The 21888-nt window shown below is 46.4% G+C and overlaps 1 long non-coding RNA gene across 1 annotated transcript; it reads right to left on the reverse strand.

Annotated features, from left to right (window-relative positions):
• Positions 1-1274: 1274 nt before the first annotated feature.
• On the reverse strand, positions 1275-18608 carry LOC122692658. Its single transcript, XR_006340704.1, has 3 exons — positions 18370-18608; positions 7872-7958; positions 1275-1335 (listed from the first exon to the last, which is right to left on the reverse strand). It is a non-coding gene; the product is annotated as an uncharacterized LOC122692658 (long non-coding RNA).
• Positions 18609-21888: the final 3280 nt, after the last annotated feature.

Here is a 21888-nt window from a genome sequence, read left to right on the forward strand (position 1 = left end):
CAGAGTGGTATAAGATTTTTGGCATTATACCAATCAGGACACAGAATTCTTGACTCTGGTTAAAAACCTTCACATTTAAACATGGGGTTAGCCCAGTGTGTGAACAAATCCACCAACCCTCAACCTCTGGCACAATCCAGTTTGTGCCATGTAAACTTAGGTTACCAACAGTCCGGGCACAAAGGGGAGCGTTGTCACGTGGCACTGTGCCCAAACAGAGTCCCTGTCCCCAAACCTCACTCATTGTGAGGCCAACCTTACGCTCTTCCCATCGGCATTGGGGTGGGTTCTGGCCTGAAGACAGGTTGTAAGAGACATTGAGGCCTATGGCCTCGTAGAAGGGGGGGTGAAGATTATAACAAAGCCAGCAGGATCGGGTTGCATTAGGGTTGGTATAGTTTAAAGCTGTAAAGGCTGCATTTACTAAAGCCCACAGGGGGTCCTGACTCGTTGAGCTAGTGGTAATAGCCAGGGGGCCTGGGGTTACCGCTGGGTTCCACCCAGGGCTCAAAGTAGGGGAGTTGCTAAATGTCCCCGGCGAGCTTGGTCTAGGGCTGGTTGGCCTGGGGATCGCCTGACGCCCCTGTGATGTCTTGACCAGATTGGGACCTACACTATGTACCTGCACTGGTTCAATAACCTGTCTAATGATTAAAAGCTCACCTGGGTAAGGGCCGGGCCAATTTACGTGAAGCTGAAAACCCCAAGTCAGTCCCGATGTCCAGCGGTTTTCCTCTTTTGCCCGTTCCTGGTTAAACTGTACTCGTACCTGAGGCCCCAGGTGTCTGGGGTCCTTGAAGGTGAAGCTAACTAGATCTCTGTTTCCGACATCCCACCGCTGGGGTCCATCACAAGAGGTCACACAGCTCCAGCTCCTGCAATAACAGCTTTCCATGCCACCACAGGTTTTCCAGTTATTTCTTATGTAGCCCGGGCAAGCATAGAACCCTAGGCCCCCCGATTTTATCCCCTCTCTATAGTACTTATCCCAAAGCGTATCTTCCCCATAGAGTCCGGTGAGGTCAAAATATAGATCGGGCCACCAGGTGTTTGGAGGGTGGATTCCTGAGGTCTCGTTGAGCAGCTCATGAGTCTGCCCGTCGCTGAGTCTCCAGGTGATCTTAGCAGGTTGATGAGGGTTGCGACTGGTTGCTCCTGGGTCGATGAGAGCTGCCATCAGCAGGAGAATTAGGAGGCCTCCCAGCGGGCGAGTTTCAGTTTCAAAGGATTTGACGGGTGAGGACTCGCCTTCCATTCTGCTCGCGCTTTTTCCTGTTCTTCCGGTGTGGCTTGCCACACGTGATTGCAGTGAACCCAGGGTTCAATCCCGTCGACCTTGACAGCGGTAGGAGTGGTAAGGAGAACAACATAAGGGACTTTCCATCTAGGTTCTAATACTTTAGATTGGTGCCATTTTACCCAAACCCAATCACCCGGGCTAATATTATGTGAGGGGATGGCCCCCTTATTTTGGCCCTCGTGTATCTCTCGAATCAATTTCCAAACATGGTTATGCACTTTACTTAATGCCATCAGAGTTTGCTGGAATTGTCCCAAAGTAGGGGGTGGCAGGCATTTTCCTTCGAAAATAGGACACACAGGAGGGGGTCTTCCATACAGAATCTCAAAAGGGGTAAGATTCAGCTTATAAGGGGTGTTACGCGCCCGAAAGAGTGCGAAGGGAAGGAGGGTCACCCAGTCCCCGCCAGTCTCTATTGCCAACTTTGTCAAAGTTTCTATTAGGGTCCGATTCATTCTCTCAACCTGTCCTGAACTCTGGGGATTATATTCACAATATAACTTCCATTTTGTCCCCAGAGCTTGGGCCAGCCCTTGTACAATCTGGCTCACAAAGGCAGGTCCGTTATCAGAGCCCATAGTCACTGGCAGCCCGTTAGGCACTATCTCCTCTAAGATCTTTTTAGCAACCACTATTGCTGTCTCTCCCTTAGCGGGGAAGGCCTCCACTCACCCCGAGAAGGTATCTACCATAACCAACAGATAGCGATACCCGTACTTCCCTGGCCTTACCTCCGTGAAATCTATCTCCCAGTGTTGCCCTGGCTCTTCCCCTCGGTACCGCATTCCAGTGTGCTTTTTCCCTGTCCTCATCAGCTGGCATGCTTTGCAAGCCTGGATTATCTCTCGTACAGTTGCATTTTGTCGAGGGAACCTCAGGCAGGCCGTCTGGAGAAGTGTTAAGGTCGTTTTCTCTCCCAAGTGTGTAGTTGTGTGCAGGTGTTCACATAGGTGACGACCCAGGATAGCAGGTAATATCAGGTTGTTGTTTTGATCTCGGTACCATCCATCTTTGTCATCCTTCTGGAGAGTGGTATCCTCGTTGATCCAGGCGAGAACAGGGAGGGCATATTTGGGAACTGGTGGCAAAGTCCCCATACCAGGAGGTGGAAGTCCCATGGCTAATATGGGGGCGGCGTAGTCCCGGCTGGCCGCTTCTCGAGTGGCCGCATCAGCGGCATGATTGCCCCGTGCCTTAGGGTCTTCTCCTTTCTGGTGACCGGGGACATGTACTATTGCTACTGCCCGGGGCAGTTGGACACCTTCCAGGAGCCTGCGAATCTCGGGCAAATTTTTGACCTTTCCCTCAGCTGTCCGAAATCCCCTTTCTTGGTATATTGGACCTTGAATACGGGCAGTGCCGAAAGCATATCGGTTGTCAGTAAAAATGGTGACTCTCTTCCCTTTGGCTCGCTCCAGAGCCTGTATTAGGGCAATCAATTCTGCTTTTTGCGCAGAAGTGTTTGGGGGAAGTGTCTCAGCCCATATCATCTGTCCTGAATCATCAACTATGGCGGCTCCTGCCTTCCTTTGCCCATCTTTTACATAGCTGCTCCCATCGGTGAACCATACTAGCTCACTGTTGTTTAGGGGTACATCAGTTAAGTCTTTTCGTGCCACCAGGGCCTCAGCCAATATCTCACTGCAGTCATGGAGAGGGCGGTCTTTCTCTGGGTTAGGTAGGAGCATGGCCGGATTCAGGAAGCAAGGGGTCTGAAAACGCACCCGTGGGGCATCGAGCAGCAAGGCCTGGTGATGTGTCAAGCGGGCAATGGAGATCCACTTACCCGGCGGCTGCTTTAAAACCTCTTCGATGGCGTGGAGGGTGTAAACCAAGAGCTGCTGTCCATACGTCAACTTGTCAGCGTCACGGACGAGGAGGGCAGTGGCTGCAATGATGCGAAGGCAAGGGGGCCACCCAGCGGCCACCGGGTCCAATCACTTCGAAAGGTATGCTACCGGCCGCTTCCACGGTCCCCATTGTTGCGTCAAGAACCCCTTTCCTGTTCCTTGCTTTTCATCTACAAACAGCTGGAATGGCTTATTTGGGTTAGGCAGGGCAAGGGCTGGGGCTTCTAGTAGGGCCTGTCTGAATGTCTGGAAAGCCTGTTTCATTGGCTCAGTCCAAGTCCAGTTTGGGGTCTCTTTACTTCCCTCATATAAGGGCCGGGCCTTCTCAGCAAACCCCATGATCCACAGTCTGCAATATCCAACAGTCCTCAGAAACTCTCTCACCTGGCGGGGGGTCTTGGGCTCTGGTATCTGCAATATTTTTTCTTTCATGGCCTGGGTTAGCCATCTTTGCCCCTGTTTGATCTTGTACCCCAAGTAGGTGACCTCTTGCCGGGCTATTTGCGCCTTCTTTGCGCTAGCGCGATACCCCAAGGTGCCTAGGGTCTGTAAGAGGTCCCCGGTGGCATGGCTGCATGCCTCCTCTGTGGTTCCAGCCAAGATAAGGTCATCCACATATTGCAGCAGGATGACCTCTGGGTGGTGAGTCCGATATTCATAGAGGTCCTCACTCAAAGCCTCATTAAACAAGGTAGGGGAGTTCTTGAACCCCTGTGGGAGGCGGGTCCAAGTTAGCTGTACTACCGGTTGGCCTTCCCCCTCAGTCCACTCAAAGGCAAACATCTCCTGGCTCTGGGCCGCCAGGGGTAGGCTGAAAAAGGCATCTTTCAAGTCCAACACAGTGTACCAAGTGTACTCAGGCAGCAGACTGCTCAGGAGGGTATACAGGTTAGGGACAGTAGGGTGTATGTCACTCACCCGTTTGTTGACTTCTCGCAGGTCTTGGACAGGTCTGTAATCTGTCCCCCCTGGCTTCTTCACCGGCAGTAAGGGGGTGTTCCAAGGGGATTGGCACCGCTTGAGAATTCCAGCCTCCATGAGCCATCGAATGTGGGGAGTGATCCCCCGCCGAGCTTCCTGGCTCATAGGGTACTGTTTCACCCTCACAGGAATCGCCTTGGCCTTTAGCTCAATGACGACCGGGTGTCTCTGTTTGGCCAGTCCCATTCCTGCTGTTTCTGCCCAGGCCAATGGGTATTTATGGACCCACGGTTGTACATCTGGTGCTATGACCTCTGAGGGCTTAGGCGCAAAAAGTCTGTATTCATCTCTTAAAGCTAGAGACAAGACATGTATCGGCTGTCCAAGTCCATCCGTGACTGACATTTCCCCAGGGTCAAAATGGATCTGAGCATTAACTTTAGTCAACAAGTCCCGTCCAAGTAGAGGGGCTGGGCATTCTGGTATCACCAAAAACGAATGGGACACCTGGTGGGTCCCCAGATTCACTTTCCGTTCTGTAGTCCAACAATATCTTTTTGTCCCCGTGGCTCCTTGCACCAAGCTGGATTTCTTAGACATTGGTCCCAGTTTTTTATTTAAAACAGAGTGTTGGGCGCCAGTATCTACCATGAAGCCAACGGGTTTCCCCTCCACATGTATGGTTACCCAGGACTCGGGGAGGGGTGCCGGGTCTTAACTCCCCTAATCACTGTCTTCCCCCGCATATAGAACTCGAGTTCCAGGGGGGATTTTCTCTCTCTGGGTCATTCCTCTCCTTGAGTCCCTCTTAGGGCACTCGTTTTTCCAGTGCCCCTGTTCTTTGCAGTAGGCACACTGATCCTTCTTTAGGGCCTGCCTTTTTGGTTTCTCTTTTTCTCCCGTCCAGGGGTCTTGAGGTTCCCTCAATTCTGTTCAGGCCTTTATCCCCGCAAAAAGAATCTGGGCTAGCTCCCTCTGGTTCTTCCGGTTTTCCCTCGCCCTATGTTCCCTATCTTCCGTCCTGATCTTCTCAGCTAATTCCCTTTCCTCCCGTCGAATTCGCTCTTTCCTTTCTTCTGGGGTCTCTCTACTATTAAATACCTTTTCAGCTGCTTTCAGTAAATCTTGTATTGTCTGTTCTCCCAATCCCTCTATCTTTTGTAATTTCCTCCTGATATCTGGGGCTGCCTGATTTACAAACGCTAACAGAAATGCAGTGCGTGACTCCTCAGCCTGGGGGTCCATAGGTGTATATTGCCTGAAAGCTTCCATCAGCCTCTCTAGGAAGGCTGCCGGGCTCTCAGTGGGCTCTTGCCCTACTAAATTTACCTTTGCCAAATTTGCTGGCTTCCTAGCTGTGGCCCGCAGGCCAGCCATTAGAGTCTGGCAGTACACTCAGAGACGCTCCCTACCTTCCACTCGCTCAAAATCCCAGTTAGGCCACAACAGAGGAAACCCCTCGTCCACGAGATGAGGCTGGGCGGTTGGCCTCCCGTCGGCCCCCGGGACCCATTTACACGCCTCTGCCAGAATTCGCTCCCGTTCTTCCGTGGTGAAGAGCACCTGCAACAGCTGCTGACAATCATCCCAGGTGGGATTATGAGTAAACAAAATGGAATCTAAGAGGTCAATGAGGCCTTGGGGCTTCTCTGAGAAAGGAGGTTTTGGGTCTTCCAATTGTACAGGTCACTCGTGGAAAAGGGCCAGTACTGATAGGTTCGCTCTCCGTCCGGGTTAGCTGGTCCCACTCGGATGCGGAGTGCCTGAACAGTGGATGAAGGTAACTCTGGGTCCCCAGGGTCTTGCCCACCCCTATCTCCCCTAGTTCTCCCCCGGGTCCCCAATGCTGGTCCCCCTCATGGTCGGTTCCCGTTGGCCCTCCTAGTCCTCTTGGTTCACCCGTGGGAGCTTCTCTCCTTGGAGGGAATTGCAAGGGGGGCACATATGGCAGAGACCTCATCTCCATTTCTAGATCTATCAGGTTTGGATAAGATGATTCCTGAAAGACTAGTTTTGGGTCCTCTTTCTTTTTGGTTTCCTCTGGGGGGGTCTCCATCACCAGGACCTGTGAATTGGAAGAACTAGGAGGTTTGTGAACAAAAGGTTTTAACCACTTGGGCGGATTTTCCACTAGATCCTGCCAGACCATGACATAGGGGACCTGACCCGGATGGCCCCAGGGATCAGGAGCCATAATGTTCTCCTTCACAGCCTGTTTGATGGACGGTTAAAAGGTGCCTTCCGGAGGCCATCCAACCCGGAAGGCGGGCCACTCTGCAGAGCAAAAGGTTATTAATTTACTCTTCTTGACTAGTAAAGACAAGTTATGGGCCCTGGCCCTGACATCCGAAAAATGGTCAGTCATGAGAGAAAGTGGGGTAGATTCCCCCTGACCCATGGTCAAAGAATAAATGGTAGGGAAGAGAGAGAGAGAAGAAGTCACTGGGAACGACCACCAAAAATCCTACCGGGAGTGGTGGCGGCCAAGAGGTTGGGCTTATGGTATGCTTTTGGAACTGTTTATGTGCCTGCGTCGTTGCACGGAAGTTTTCTTGCTGGGGGCGGGCACCCTAGGGGTTTCTAGCCCGTTCCGGACCCCCTTATCCTCTCACGGGAGTCTTCAAGTGGCAGGCGCCCTAATGGCCTTTAAGTGCCTGACCCGTGCCCACAAGAAGAATTTTAGGCCACGTCCTCAGTTAAGGATGTTAAAGGAGAGTTTCATCCGGTTGGGCTCTAGTTACTGAGGCTCACTTATTGTAGGGCCTTCAGAGTCTGCCAGAGTGTAGCCCTGGCTGGGACTCATCAATTGCCCCCACAACCGTTCGCCTGTTCACTGAAACTCCTGAAAAGAGTAGGAGTTGAGGGCAGATCAGAGAAGAAGGGGAGAAGGAGAATAAATCAGAAGAGAGAGAAAAGAATGATGCACCGAAGAGAACGAGACCAGAGACAATGCCGGCACACACACAAACACGGAGAGCCAAAGACAAACACACGGACAGACAAACGTCGGCCGACGACACAGCGCTGGGTTTTCGGGCCCCTTGAGTTTTCTTGCCTCCCGGTACTAGGTTCACCTTACCGAATGGTGTCCACTGCTCACCAGACTCGGGCTCAGGAGAGGAACTCTCCTTCCCGCAGAGCTGGCTGCCTTCCAGCGCGCTCGCTGGCCTCGGTCTTGCGCCGGCTGGAACGTCCAATCCATTCCCCCACCAGACCTAATGTCAGGGTGAGTTCCTAACCCCCTATAGAAAGCTTTCTCCTGTGCCAGATACCTTCCTGCCTCACAGCAGGGCCTCGGATTTACACTGGACTTCCTGTCCTGCCTGAGCACCGGTGCTATTATCTATTCTTCCCCTCTGTCCTGGAAGTGTTCTCTTCCCCCGGTCAAGGGATCCCAGACGAGCCCTCAAATGTTATGCCCGATGTCCAAATCTCCAAGTGGGAAGAGAGAAGGCCTCCAAGACAATGCAACTCGCAAAAAAGGGAAGTTTATTGCTGACTCGAGTCAGGGCTCCTGCCGCATCCAACGCAGTGGTGCGGGATCAGACAGCCCCGAGCCCAAGCTGTTACACAAATTTATAGGGTGAGCATAAGCCGGTGATAGCTGGCTTAAGCGGATTGGTTACATGGTTGCAAAGCAATTTTATTGGTCCAAACTTTGGCGGGCTTTTTTCAAACTTGGGCATTCGCGGGCTTTTCAGGGGGCTTTTCAGCTCTTCCCCTGATAGGTTCCCTTTTTCTTACTGGGCGCATGTTGATTGGCTGGTTCCAGGTGGCCTGATGGGGGTAGGGAATCTTACCATTTCGGGGAACTGAGACTTAGGCCTACTCCTAGTCTGGGCCGCTTGTCATGGCGTTAGTCCTGGCAGCCTCACGATAAGCAGTGCCTGAAAAAGTATGGATGGAGGTTTGAGACACTGTACAGGAGGCAGGGATCAAAACGATCTCCCCCCCGCCCCAAAAAAAATCCCCAAGAAAAAGAAATGTAAAAAGAAAAAATGAATTTTTAAAAAAGAGAAAAAAAAATGATTGCCTGAGGAGGTCCTACAAATAGCTGAGAAAAGAGGAGAAGCTAAAGCCAAAGGAGAAAAGGAAAGATATACCCATTTGAATGCAGAGTTCCAAAGAATAGCAATAAGAGAGGAGAAAACCTTCCTCAGTGATCAGTGCAAAATAGAGGAAAACAACAGAATGGGAAACACTAGAGATCTCTTCAAGAAAATTAAGAGATACCAAGAGAATATTTCATGCAAAGATGGGCACAATAAACTACAGAAATGGTATGGACCTAACAGAAACAGAAGATTTTAAGAAGAGGTGGCAAGAATACACAGAAAGAAAGTGAAGTCGTTCAGTCGTGTCTGACTCTTTGCGACCCTAAGGACTGTAGCCTTCCAGGCTTCACCTTCCATGGAATTTTCCAGGCAAAGATACTGGAATGGGTTGCCATTTTCTTCTCCAGGGGACGTTCCCGACTCAGGGATCGAATCCGGGTCTCCCGCATTGCAGGAAGACTCTTTACCATCTGAGCCACCAGGGAAGCATAAAAAAGATCCTAATGACCCAGATAATCATGGTGGTGTGATCACTCACCTAGAGCCAGACATCCTGGAATTCAAAGTCAAGCAGGCCTTAAGAAGCATCACTACAAACAAAGCTAGTGGAGGTGATGGAATTCTAGTTGAGCTATTTCAAATCCTAAAAGATGATGCTATTAAAGTGCTGCACTCAATATGCCAACAAATTGGGAAACTGCAGCAGTGGCCACAGGACTGGAAAAGGTCACTTTTCATTTCAATCCCAAAGAAGGGCACTGCCAAAGAATTTTCAAACTATCATAGAATTGCACTCATCTCACATGCTAGCAAAGTAATGCTCAAAATTTTCCAAGCCAGGCTTCAACAGCATGTGAACTGCAAACTTTCAGATGTTTAAGCTGGATTTAGAAAAGGCAGAGGAACCAGAGATCAAATTGCCAATGTCTGTAGGATCATCGAGAAAGCAAGAGGGTTTCAAAAAAAAATCTTCTGCTTCATTGACTATGACAAAACCTTTGACTGTGTAGATCAGAACAAACTGTGGAAAATTCTTCAAAAGATGGGAGTATCAGACCACCTGATCTGCCTCCTGAGAAATTTGTATGCAGGTCAAGAAGCAACAGTTAGAACTGGACATGGAACAATACAGTGGTTCCAAATCGAGAAAGGACTATGTCAAGACTGTATATTGTCACCCTGCTTATTTAACTTATATGCAGAGTGTAAGGTATAATTTGGGCCGAGGCAGAAAAGGAAAGATGACCTCAACAGAAGTAGGTTATCTTTATTCAGGCAAGAAGGGGTGACAGTCGGCCTAATGACCAGGCTGAGCACCAAGAGGGATCAGGGAGGCTTCATATTTATAGGGAGGTTTGTGGAAGTGATAAGGGAAACGTTAATCAGGGGGGATATTTTGAGTATTCTTTAGTTGAGATGACATTTATAGTTGGGCAGGGGGTGATAAGTCTTCTGGGCAGGTTTTGGGGGTGGAAGGTTTCTGGACAGGGGGTGATAAGTCCCAGACAGATGCAACCAGCATGGAGCACCAGGGCGGAACTAAACTTCTGTTTTGTTTTCTCTGAAGTTAGATGATTCAACAAGGGCCTTTGAGACTGTTGTTTTCTTTTCTAGGCCCAAAAGACTCCTTCACAGAGTACATTATGAAAAATGCCAGGCTGGATGAACCACAAGCTGGAATCAAGATTTCTGAGAGAAATATCAATAACCTCAGATATGCAGATAATACCACTCTTAGTGCAGAAAGTAAAGAGGAACTAAAGAGCCTCTTGATGAAAGTGAAAGAGAATGAAAAAGCTGGCTTAAAACTCAACATTCAAAAAAGATCATGACATCTGGTCCCATCACTTCATGGCAAATAGAAGGGGAAACAATGGAAACAGTGACAGACTTTATTTTTTGGGCTCCAAAATCACTGCAGATGGTGATGGCAACCATGAAATTAAAAGACACTTGCTTCTTGGAAGAAAAGCTATGACCAACCTGGACAGCATATTAAGAAGCAGAGACATTACTTTGCCAACAGAGGTCCAGTCTAGTCAAAGCTATGGTGTTTCCAATAGTCATGTATGGATGTGAGAGTTGGACTATAAAGAAAGCTGAGTGCTGAAGAACTGATGCTTTTGAACTGTGGTGTTGGAGAAGACTCTTGAGAGTCTCTTGGACTGCAAGGAGATCCAACCAGTCCATCCTAAAGGAGATCAGTCCTGAATATTCATTGGTAGGACTGATGTTGAAGCTGAAACTGCAATACTTTGGCCACCTGATGCGAAGAACTGACTTACTGGAAAAGACCCTAATGCTGGGAAAGACTGAAGGCAGGAGGAGAAGGGGATGACAGAAAATGAGATGACTGGATGGCATCACCGACTTGACGGACACGAGACAGAGCAATCTCCGGGCGTTGGTGATGGACAGGGAGGCCTGGCGTTGTTGCAGTCCACGGGATCACAAACAGTTAGACATGGCTGAGTGACTAAACTGATACAGTGGACTATTAGCTATAAAAAAGGAACAAAGTAATACCATTTGTAGCAACAAGGATGGACCTAGAGATTGTCATGCAGAGTGAAGTAAGTCAAACAGCAAAAGACAAATACCACATGATATCCCTTATATGTCAAATATGAAAAAAGAAGGAAAAAAAACCCCAAATGAACTTGTTTACAAAGCAGAAATAGACCCACATATGTGAAAAGCAAACTTGTTACCAGTGGGGAAAACAGGGATGAAGCGGACGGAGAAGTAGAAAAATTGGGATATATAAAAATATATATATATTTAAATATATTTATAAATATTAAATATAAATATATAAACACATATAAATATCCCTATATATAAATCAGGGATCACAGCCTTGTCATGGTGAAGTGAAGTGAAAGCCATTCATTCATGTCCAAGTTTTTGCAACCCCATGGAAAAAACAGTCCATGGAATTCTCCAGGCCAGAATACTGGAGTGGGTAGCTGTTCCCTTCTCCAAGGAATTTTCCCAACCCAGTGATTGAACCCAGGTCTCCCGCATTGCAGGCGGATTCTTTAGGAGCTGAGCCACAAGGGAAGCCCACGAATACTGGAGTGGGTAGCCTATCCCTTCTCCAGGGGATCTTCCCAAATCAGGAATCAAAGCAGTGTCTCCTGCATTGCAGGTAGATTCTTTACCAGCTAAATACCACGGAATATATATATATATGTGTGTGTGTGTGTGTGTGTGTGTGTGTATATTCGTGGTGAAGGGGTTGTATAACTTCGTTGTATAACTCAACAAAGCTATGAGTCGTACCATGCAGGGCCAGCCAAGACAGACGGGTCATAGGGGAGCGTTCTGACAGAACACTGTCCACTGGATGACAGAACAGCAAACCATTACAGTATTCTTGCCACAAGAGCCCCATGAACAGTATGAAAAGGCCAAAAAAGATACGACACTGGAAGATGGGCCCCCCAGATCGGAAGGTGTCCAACGTGCTACTGGGGAAGAGGAGAGGGCAATGACCAACAGCTCCAGAAAGAATGGAGTGGCTGCGCCAAAGCAGAAACAACGCCCAGTTGTGGCTGTGTCTGGTGATGAAAGTAAAGTCCAATGCTGTAAAGAACACTATTGCATAGGAACCTGGAATGTTAGGTCTGTGAATCAAGGTAAACTGGATGTGGTCAAGCATGAGACGCAACAGTGAACATCAACATCTTAGGAATTAGTGAACTAAAATGGACAGGAATTTATTTAATTCAGATGACCATTGTATCTACTACTGTGGGTAAGAATCCCTTAAAAGAAATGGAATAGCCCTCAGAGTCAACAATAAGAGTCTGAAATGCAGTACTTGGGTACAATCCCAAAACTGACAGAATGATCTCAGTTCTTTTCCAAGGCAAACCATTCAACATCACAGTAATCCAACTGTGGATTACTACAGTAGTAATTCCAACTACTGCTGAACAAGCTGAAGATGACCAGTTCTATGAAGACCTACAAGACTTTCTAGAACTAACACCAAAAATAGGTCATGTTCCTCATAAGAGATTGGAATGTAAAAGTAGGAAGTCAAAGAGATACCTGGAGTAACAGGAAAGCATGGCCTTAGAGTACAAAATGTAGCAGGGCAAAGGCTAATAGAGTTTTGCCAAGAGAACGCACTGGTCATAGTAAACCCTCTTCCAACAACACAAGAGAGGACTCTACACATGAACATCACCAAATGGTCAATACTGAAATCAGACTGATTATATTCTTTACAGCCAAAGATGGAGAAGCTCTATATAATCAGCAAAAACAAGACCTGGAGCTGACTGTGGCTCAGATCATGAACTCCTTATTGTGAAATTCAGACTTAAATTGAAGAACATAGGGAAAACCATATGCCATTCAGGTATGACCTAAATCAAATCCCTTACGACTATACAGTGGAAGGGACAAGCAGATTCAAGGAATTAGATCTGACAGACAGAATGCCTGAACAACAGTGGACAGAGGTTCGTAACACTGTACAAGTCAATGACCAAATCCACCTCAAAGAAAAAGAAATTCAAGAATGCAGAGTGGTTGTCCAAGGAGGCTTTACACAGAGCTGAAGAAAGAAGAGAAGCAAAAAGCAATGCAGCAAGAGAAAGATATACCCAACTGAATGCAGAGTTCCAAAGAATAGCAAGGAGAGATAAGAAAGCCTTCCTAAGTGAACAAAGCAAAGAAATAGAGGAAAACAATAGAATGGGAAAGACTAGAGATCTCTTCAAGAAAATTAGAGATACCAAGTGAGCAGTTCATGCAAAGACGGGCTCAATAAAGGACAGAAATGTATGGACCTAACAGAAGCAGAAGAAAATAAGAATAGGTGACAAGAATACACAGAAGAACTATACAAAAAAGATCTTAATGACCCAGGTAACCACGATGGTGTGACCACTCACCTAGAGCCAGACATCTTGGAGTAAGAAGTCAAATGGGCCTTAGGAAGCATTCCTACAAACAAAGCTAGGGGAAGTGAAGGAATTCCAGCTGAGCTATTTAAAACCCCAAAAGATGAATCTGTTAAAGTGCTGCATTCAGTATGTCAGCAAATTTGGAAAAGTCAGTAATGGCCACAGGACTGGAAAAGACCAGTTTTCATTCCAAACCCAAAGACAGGGCAGTGCCAAAGAATGTACAAGCTACCATGATTCCACTCATTTCACATGCTAGTAAGGTCATGCTCAAAATCCTTCAAGCAAGGGTTCAGCAGTACATGAACCAAGAACTTCCATATGGATAAGCTGGGTTTTGAAAAGGCAGAGGAACCAGAGATCAAATTGCTAACATCCACTGGATCATAGAGAAAGCAGGAGAATTCCAGAGAAACATCTACTTTTACTTCCTAGACCACAATAAAGCCTTTGAATGGGTGGATTACAACAAACTGTGGAAAATTCTTAAAAGAGATGGGACTACCAGACCACCTTATCTGCCTCCTCAGAAAACATGTATGCAGGTCAAGAAGCAACAGTTGAAACTGGACATGGAACAAAGGACTGGCTCAAAACTGGGAAAAGATTACAAGGATGCATATTGTCACTCTGTTTGAAAGTCAAAGTATTAAGTCACTCAGTCGTGCCCAACTTTGTGACTCCATGGACTTTAGCAAGTCAGGCTCCTCTGTCTATGGAATTCTCCAGGCAAGAATACTGGAGTGGGTTCCTATTCCCTTCTCTAGGGGAGGTTCCTGACCCAGGGCTAGAACCTGGGTCTCCTGCATTACAGGAAGATTCTTAACCATTTGAGCCACCAGGGAAGCTGTTTATTTAGGTCACTCTGTTTGTTTAACTTATATGCAGAGTACATCATGCAAAATGCCAGACTAGATGAAGCTCAAGCTGAAATCAAGATTTCCAGGAGAAATATTAACAACTTCAAATGGCAGAAAGTGAGTGAACAGGAACTAAAAAGCCTCTTGATGAGGGTGAAAGAGGAGAGTAAAAAAGCTGGCTTAAAAACTCTCATTCAAAAAACTAAGATCATGGCATCTAGTCCTATCACTTCACGGCAAATAGATGGGGAAACAATGCAAACAGTGACACACTTTATTTTGGGAGGCTCCAAAATCACTGCAGATGGTGACTGCAACCATGAAATTAAGACACTTGCTCCTTGGAAGAAAAGTTGTGACCAACCTAGACAGCGTATGAAAATGCAGACATTATTTTGCTGACAAAGGTTCATCTAGTCAAAGCTATGGTTTTTCCAGTAGTCACGTACGGAATGGCGAGTTGAACCATAAAGAAGGATTAGCCCCGAAGAACTGGTGCTTTTGAACTGTGGTGCTGAGAGGACTCTTGAGAGTCCCTTGGACTGCAAGGAGATCCAACCAGTCAATCCTAAAGGAAATCAGTCCCGAATAGTCATTGGAAGGACTGATGCTGAAACTGAAACTCCAACACTTTGGCCACTTGATGTGAAGAACTGACTTACTGGGAAAGACCCTGATGCTGGGAAAGATGGAAGGCAAGAGAAGAGGGCGGCAGAGGATGAGAGGGTTAGATAGCATCACCAACCCAATGGATATGAATCTGAGCAAACTCAAGAAGACAATGAAGGACAGGGAAACCTGGTGTGCTGCAGTCCATGGGGTTGCAAATAGCTGGACACAACTTAGCGACTGAACTTGTTGCTATATATAAAATAGCTAACTGATAAGAACTTAACAGTATATAGCAAAGGAATTCTACTCAATACTGATGAATCACATGGGAAAAGAATCTACAAAAGAGTGGATATATGTATTTGTATATATGATTTACTTCCAGTACACTTGAAACTAACACAACATTGTAAATCAACTATACTCTAATAAAAATTATTTGTAAAAAAAAAACCCCTCTAAACGTGTGTATGTGTAAAGCTGTAAGTTTATGTACTGTATAATAAGTGTTTCAAAATCTACAAATGGAATAGATAAAACATGTATAATATATAATAATTTCATGCATAGAACTAAGTGAACACTAGTAAGAGAGAGCAAAACAAAATTAAAAAGTGGAAATGTACATTTAAATACAATAATTTTAACACATACATTAGAAAATGCAGGCTGTATATACCCCAGAACACATGGCAGGTATGGCTACAGCAGTAATGTTTATAAATATAGGAAACAGGGCAAAAAGAAAAATAAAGAAAAAACAATCCATAAACAAAGAAGAGCTTTCCACAGGAGTACTTACAAAGACATTTTACTCATATATTCACACCTACAGAATAAAGCACAAGAAAGGAAAAACCATGTGTTAGGGAACTGTTGACTGAAACTGCCTGCCTTGGCCAAGTACAATGACAACCACTTGCTTGGGATGCCTACCAACAGAAGGTCCTGAGAAAGACCGAGGTGCTGTCTCTGAAAACTAACTGGGAGATTTCACGAGGGTCTGAGAGGAGGGAAGAGATGGTATGTCCTGCCGACCTCCCAGAATCCCTCACACTGGAATCCATCTTGGCAGGGAGATGTGTGTGCCTCCAGGAAGGACCCTGAGTCAGAAAGGTGGGCCAGAGACAACCCGCAAACTAACCCCATTACCATAAAACTGGAGCCACGTGGTGGGGCTGTTCTCCTGGGTTCCCTGACCCTGCTGCCCCCACCTGGGTGCCCCTTTCCAATAAAGCCTCTTGCTCTGTCAGCACCTGTGTCCCTTGTAACAATTCATTTCTGAGTGTTAGACAAAAGCCCACTCTCAGGCCCAGGAAGGGGTGCCTCTGAGACCCTGCAACCCACATACCAGGACTTGAAATGGCCAGAACCCACATGGGGACTTTTAATTGAGATCGCACATCTGGTCTCAGATCTTAATGAAGTGCAGGTTCTTGATGTCTCCTCACAAAAAGAATTCAGTGAGAGATAGGTAAGAACTGGATTTACTGAGAGAGAAACACTCCACAGAGTGTGGGCCATCTCAAAAGCGAGAGGCCTCAAAATATGATGAGGTTGCTTCTTACGCCCTGGGTAATTTCACAGGCTAATGTGTAGGAGAATTATTCCAACCATTATGGGGGAAGTGGCACAGATGTTCAGGAATTGGGCCACCACCCACTTTTTGGACTTTCATGATTAGCCTTAGAACTGTCATGGCACTGGTGGTGATATTTAGATGCTAATGTATTCCACTGAGACTATAATGAGGTTCAAAAGGTCCACAGGAAGTCAAATCCTACGCCATCTTGGACTTACTTGGTTCTAACCAGTTTTAGTCACCTCCTATGGACATGTCGTTCTTTTAAAGGCTGTGACCTCTCCCCTTACCTCTTCACCCCTTCCTGCAACAAATTCATAGCCATGAAAAACATGGGTAAAGTCACACCATATTGTGCAAAAGAGAAAAGTCATAAAACATTCATCTTCATAAAGTTTTAAAACAAATGAATGAAACTAAACAAAAGTAATCAGATGTTTTCCACATAGTTGGCACAAAAAGCAAGAAAGGAAAGGAGGGACTTCCCTGGTGATCCAGTGGTTAAGAATCTGTCTGCCAGTGCAGGGGACATGGATTCGATCCCTGATCCGAGAAGATTCCACATGCCTCAACTACTGAGGCCTGCTTGACCTACAGTCCATGCTCTGCAACAACAGAAGCTTGCCTACCGCAACGAAGAGCAGCCCCTGCTCACAACAACTAGACAAAGCCCTTGGGCAGTAAAGAAGACCCAATGCAGTAAAAATAAATCAATTAAAAAAAATAAAATAAAGGAAATGTTTACTTAAAACATTAACCAATACATTAACTTTCTGAGTACGGGCAGAGCTGTTTTGAAAGAACCCCACAGGCAGCTTCTGAGGTCCGATGTACATACCACTTTTGACATGAGCAGTGAATAGATATTAATTTTACAGCTTATTCAACAGCACATTGAAGTTCTTGGCACTCCCACCCACCGCACAGGTCATATTTCAAAATTAAGAGAGCCAAGGTTTTGGGGGACAAAGGAAAATAACTATAGTTTCCCTGGTGGCTCAGTGGTAAAGAAGGGGCCTGCCAATGCGGGAGACATCAGTCTGATCCCTGGATTGGGAAGACAGTCCCTGGAGAAGGCAATGACAACTCACTCCGGTATTCTGGCCAAGAAAATCCCAAGGACAGAGGAGCCTGTGGGGTACAGTACACAGGCCCTAGACTTTTAGAAACCACATAACTTATGCATGTACATGCTTGAGCTTGTTCAGTCATGTCCAACTCCTTGCCCTCTTCCAGGGGATCTTCCTGACCCAGGCATCAAACCCACACCTCCTCCTGCGTCTCCTGCATTGGCAGGGGAATTCTTTATCGCTGAGCCACCTGGGATGCCCCCATGTAATTTAACAAACTAACAAAAAGTATTTCTCTCTGAGAATCCTTGGCCTTCTAAAGCATCTTAAAGTTAGCTGGAGGTTGAAAGAAATTTTAGAATCTGTCAGATATTTAACCAAAGTAAAAAGACTTCAACAGCAAACACAGATCACTTAAAGGCAAAGGAACGCACCAGCTGTCATCAAAAGCAGTATTCCAAGAAAACTCTGAAGGGAGAAACAGACTCCGGTTTTGTTTTAGCCCCTTCCCAACAAAATCCATTTACCCAACTAGATTTAATCCAATCTAAGAAAACCCTGCTGGTACCCAACTCTAAAAACATGTACTTTCTTATGGAAACTAGCTCAGGGTTGCACCAAGCACCTTTAGTTTCCTAAATAAAATACCTTTTATCTCTCTCTGTCAAGGGAAGCCAAAATTAACTAATTAATGTTTCAGTATCTTATTTTCTCTGGGCTTCCCAGGTGGCTCAGAGGTTAAAGCATCTGCCTGCAATGTGGGAGACCCAGGTTCGATCCCTGGATTGGGACGATCCTCTGGAGAAGGAAATGGCAACCCACTCCAGTATTCTCGCCTGGAGAATCCCATGGATGGAGGAGCCTGGTAGGCTACAGTCCACGGGGTCGCTAAGAGTCAGACACGACTGAGCGACTTCACTCACTTCCCAGGTGGCTCAGTGGTTAAGAATCCGCCTGTCAATGCAGGAGACGCCGGTTCCATCCCTGGGTGGGGAAGATCCCCTGGAGAAGGGAAAAGCAATCCACTTCAGTATTCTTGCACGGAGAATTCCGTGGACGGAGGAGACTGGTGGGCTACGGTCCACGCGGTGACGAAGAGTTGAACACGACTGAACGACTAAACAACAGCAGACCACAGATAAAGAACAAAATCGCTGTTGAATGAGAAGGGTTGGGGGAGGAAGACGCGGCATTTACCTGAATGGGATACACCTACGCCGAGCCGGGGGCAGCGACATTTGTTGGCGAAGACGCGGCCGAGCACAAAAGCACCTCCCGGCCCGAGACAGAGTCAGGCCAAATGGCGCCCACGCCAATCCTCAAATTAAACTGAGCAGTGGGCACAGCGCTTCCAAACTCCCCGACCTCGGCCGGCCAGCGCTCAGAGGTTCCCCACGAGCACGCAGCAGCGCGGGAACAACTCGCCGGTAGATACCGGAAGGCCCGCCCACACACCGTCCGCTAGAACGGAAGTGCCTCTGTCCTGAGGCGTCATTGGTCCAGAGGCGCGGAGGAAAGCGTGCCTGATTTTCGTGTCCTGTGGACTTGGCAAGGGGCGAAGCTCCCCACCTGTGGGAAGCGTCCCGCCTCAGCACCAGGCTGGCTGAGTAAGACAGTCCTGAGGCTCTGAGGACGGGGGTGGGGTTTCACGCTTTCTAAAGAGGATGAACTAAAATTTTCATGGAACGTGGTCTTAGCTGATCAGAGAGGTGGCCAGACATAATATTTCAGGTGCTTCCAAACCAACAAAACCAAGTGGGTACATGATACCAGCTTGTCACTCAGATATAAAGTGCATCCACTTATGTTATTGTTCAGTCGCTAAGTCGCGTTCAACTTTTTGTGACCGCATGGATTGCAGCATGCCAGGCTCCTCTGTTCTCCACTATCTCCCAGAGTTGCCCAAATTCATGTCCACTGAGCGGGTGATGCTTTCTATCTCATCCATGCATATCTGGGATCTGATAGACATTGTTTTATTGCTCTTCCAATGGATGTAGGCTAAAGTTTTAGACTCAATTTATGAGTTGTGTCTGTCAGGTCAGAGTCAAGAGAAAAGACTCCAGACACAGTCATGGTGAACAAGACAGAGTAAGGGTGTGGGGCGACAAGAAACCGGTGGACCATGCGTTGTTTCTCTGGTTCCCTCTGAAAACAGCAGAGCCAGTGATGGTGTCTTTTGTGTGTGTGTGTGTGTGTGTCTGTGAAGAAGCATGTAATGCACACACCAATTACCTCAGCTTTTCGCTAACTGATCGCCTGTCCCCACACCTAAGACCACGCTCTCTCTTTGTCCCCTAAATATCACAAGCACCTGGCCTTCAGGAAGGTAGATATGAGACTGTCTCCTGGCTTGGCTGCATTGTGAATGAACTTCCTCCCCTGCAACCCTTGGTATGTCAGCATTTGGTTCTTTGCACCTCTGTTGAGGTAAAAACTTAATATTCATAGCATGGAATTGCCCACAATTGGAGTACTCATATCAGGGAAATTGGCAAACACAACCATCAAAAGGGGTGGGTATATTTTTTATATGTGTCTAGACATAAAGTAATGGAAACTGTGTTAATAATGAGGAAGGACTATACTTCGTGAATAATATTGTGAGCACAAATACTTATTCCATCCAGCAAAGTCACTGAAAAAAAGTTCCAGCAGAGTTTTGTTTCTCAGTTACCAATAAAAGACTCACATTTTATCATAGACACACACCTGGCAAATGAATATAAGAATGAAGCATTCAGGAACTTCGATCAGCATAGTGAGATACAGCTATATTTTATTTTTGGCTTCACTGGGTCTTCACTGCTACAGTCTTTCTCTAGTTTCAGAGAGGAGCTTTGATTGAGCTGCAAGAGCTTTTCATGTTGCAGAGGATGGGCTCTAGGGCACCTAGGGCTCTAGGTGCGTGGGCTTCAATAGTTGCAGCAAACATGCTCAGTAGTTGCATCACGTGGGCCCTAGAGCATGCAAGTTCAGTAGCAGTGGTGCGCCAGGTTAGTTGCCCCACATGAATAATCTTCCCAGGCGAGGGATCAAACTCATGTTCCCTACACTGGTAGGCTGAGTCAACCATTAGACCACCAGGGAAGTCTACCGCTACACTTTCTAATGAGGTAATACTCAAAATACTGGCCATATCAACCAACTACTAGTGAAGAATACAAGAAAACTGGAATGCCCCAATATCGATGGGATGGCAATAGGGTATCATCATTGACTTTTGAGTATGAAACCACATGGTCATATAATTTTATGTATATCTTCATATTATCTGTAATAAGTAAAATCACACCCTTTTAAAGATTAATGGAGGGACTTCCCTGGTGTCCAGTAGCTAAGACTCCACACTCCCAGTGCAGGGAGCCCAAGATCAATCCCTGGTCAGGGAACTAGACTCCAAGTGATGCATCTAAGAGGTCCCATGGTACAACTAAATATACTGTGTACCTCATCTAACACCAGGCACAACAAAATACATTAAAAAAAAAAAAAAGACAGGTAAACAGTCAATGGGTGGTATATCCAAATAGTGTATTTTTCAGAAAAAAAGAATTACTCGTAACAGCAAATCATTCTCAAGTAATTATGCATCATGAAAAAATATATAAAAGTAAACATTAAGACCCCAATGATATTGTCTAGAAATTACAAAGAAAAATTACATAGGAAAAAAGTAAATCAATACTAGTTGCCTGGGACTTCTAAAATGGATGTTAGGTGCATATGGGAGTGATGGATGCAATGATGATGATGGTTCTGTGGATTTACACATATTAAAATTTACCAAGGTGTACATTGTAGGGCTTTTCATTTCAATGCATACCAACTAAACAGCACAATTAAATTCTAATAGAAATTGACACCATATAAAAATGTGAATTTTTTTTTTTCCACAGCTGGGTGGCTTGCAGATCTTAGTTCTCTGTCCAGGGATCAAACTCAGGCTCCTGGAGGTGAGAGACCAGAGTCCAGACCGCTAGGGAAATCCCCTGAAACTGACTCTGAAAGTCCTTTTCAGTAGCACCCTGGCAACCACACATTAACACCATCACATCTCTTTGTCTCATGTGAGGGATTTTGCTGCAGTAGTAGTGAAGATTGGTGAGCAATGAAAGGTGTTTCCATTTGTGTTATCCAGGAACACTGCCTGGGTCCTAAAAAAAAAATCACATGACTGGACTACAGGATTTTCACTCGTTTTCCCCAGTATCTTAAATGTGCAGAAATGGCTCTGAGTTAACAAGGCTTCCCTTCTGGCTCAGCTGGTGAAGATTCTGCCTGCAATGCAGGAGACCTGGGTTCAACCCCTGGGTTGGGAAGATCCTCTGGAGAAGGGAACAACTACCCACTATAGTATTCTAGCCTGGAGAACTCCATGGACTGTATAGTCCATGGGGTTGCAAACAGCTGGACACAACTAAGTGACTTTCACCTTCACAATCTGCAGCTACTATGGGATGCTAAAACCTTTAATCAGTTTGACACTGACTGGGGCCTCTGGAGGAGAGAAACAGCTCTGTAGCTCTGGACAATTCCTACAAAACCCTGATCATAAACAGCCAAACTCACATTCTTGGATGCAGCTTTAGAAAAGACCCTTTCATACCTGTTTGCTAGTCTCTTACTTCCTTTTAATGCCCTGATGCTTTCTGTATCAAGTATGATTCCCTGCTGATGTTTATAACCTAACACTTAGCAACACCAGCCTGCCCA

This window comes from Cervus elaphus, chromosome 4 (assembly GCF_910594005.1).
Source record: "Cervus elaphus chromosome 4, mCerEla1.1, whole genome shotgun sequence".
Classification (NCBI taxonomy): Eukaryota; Metazoa; Chordata; class Mammalia; order Artiodactyla; family Cervidae; genus Cervus; species Cervus elaphus.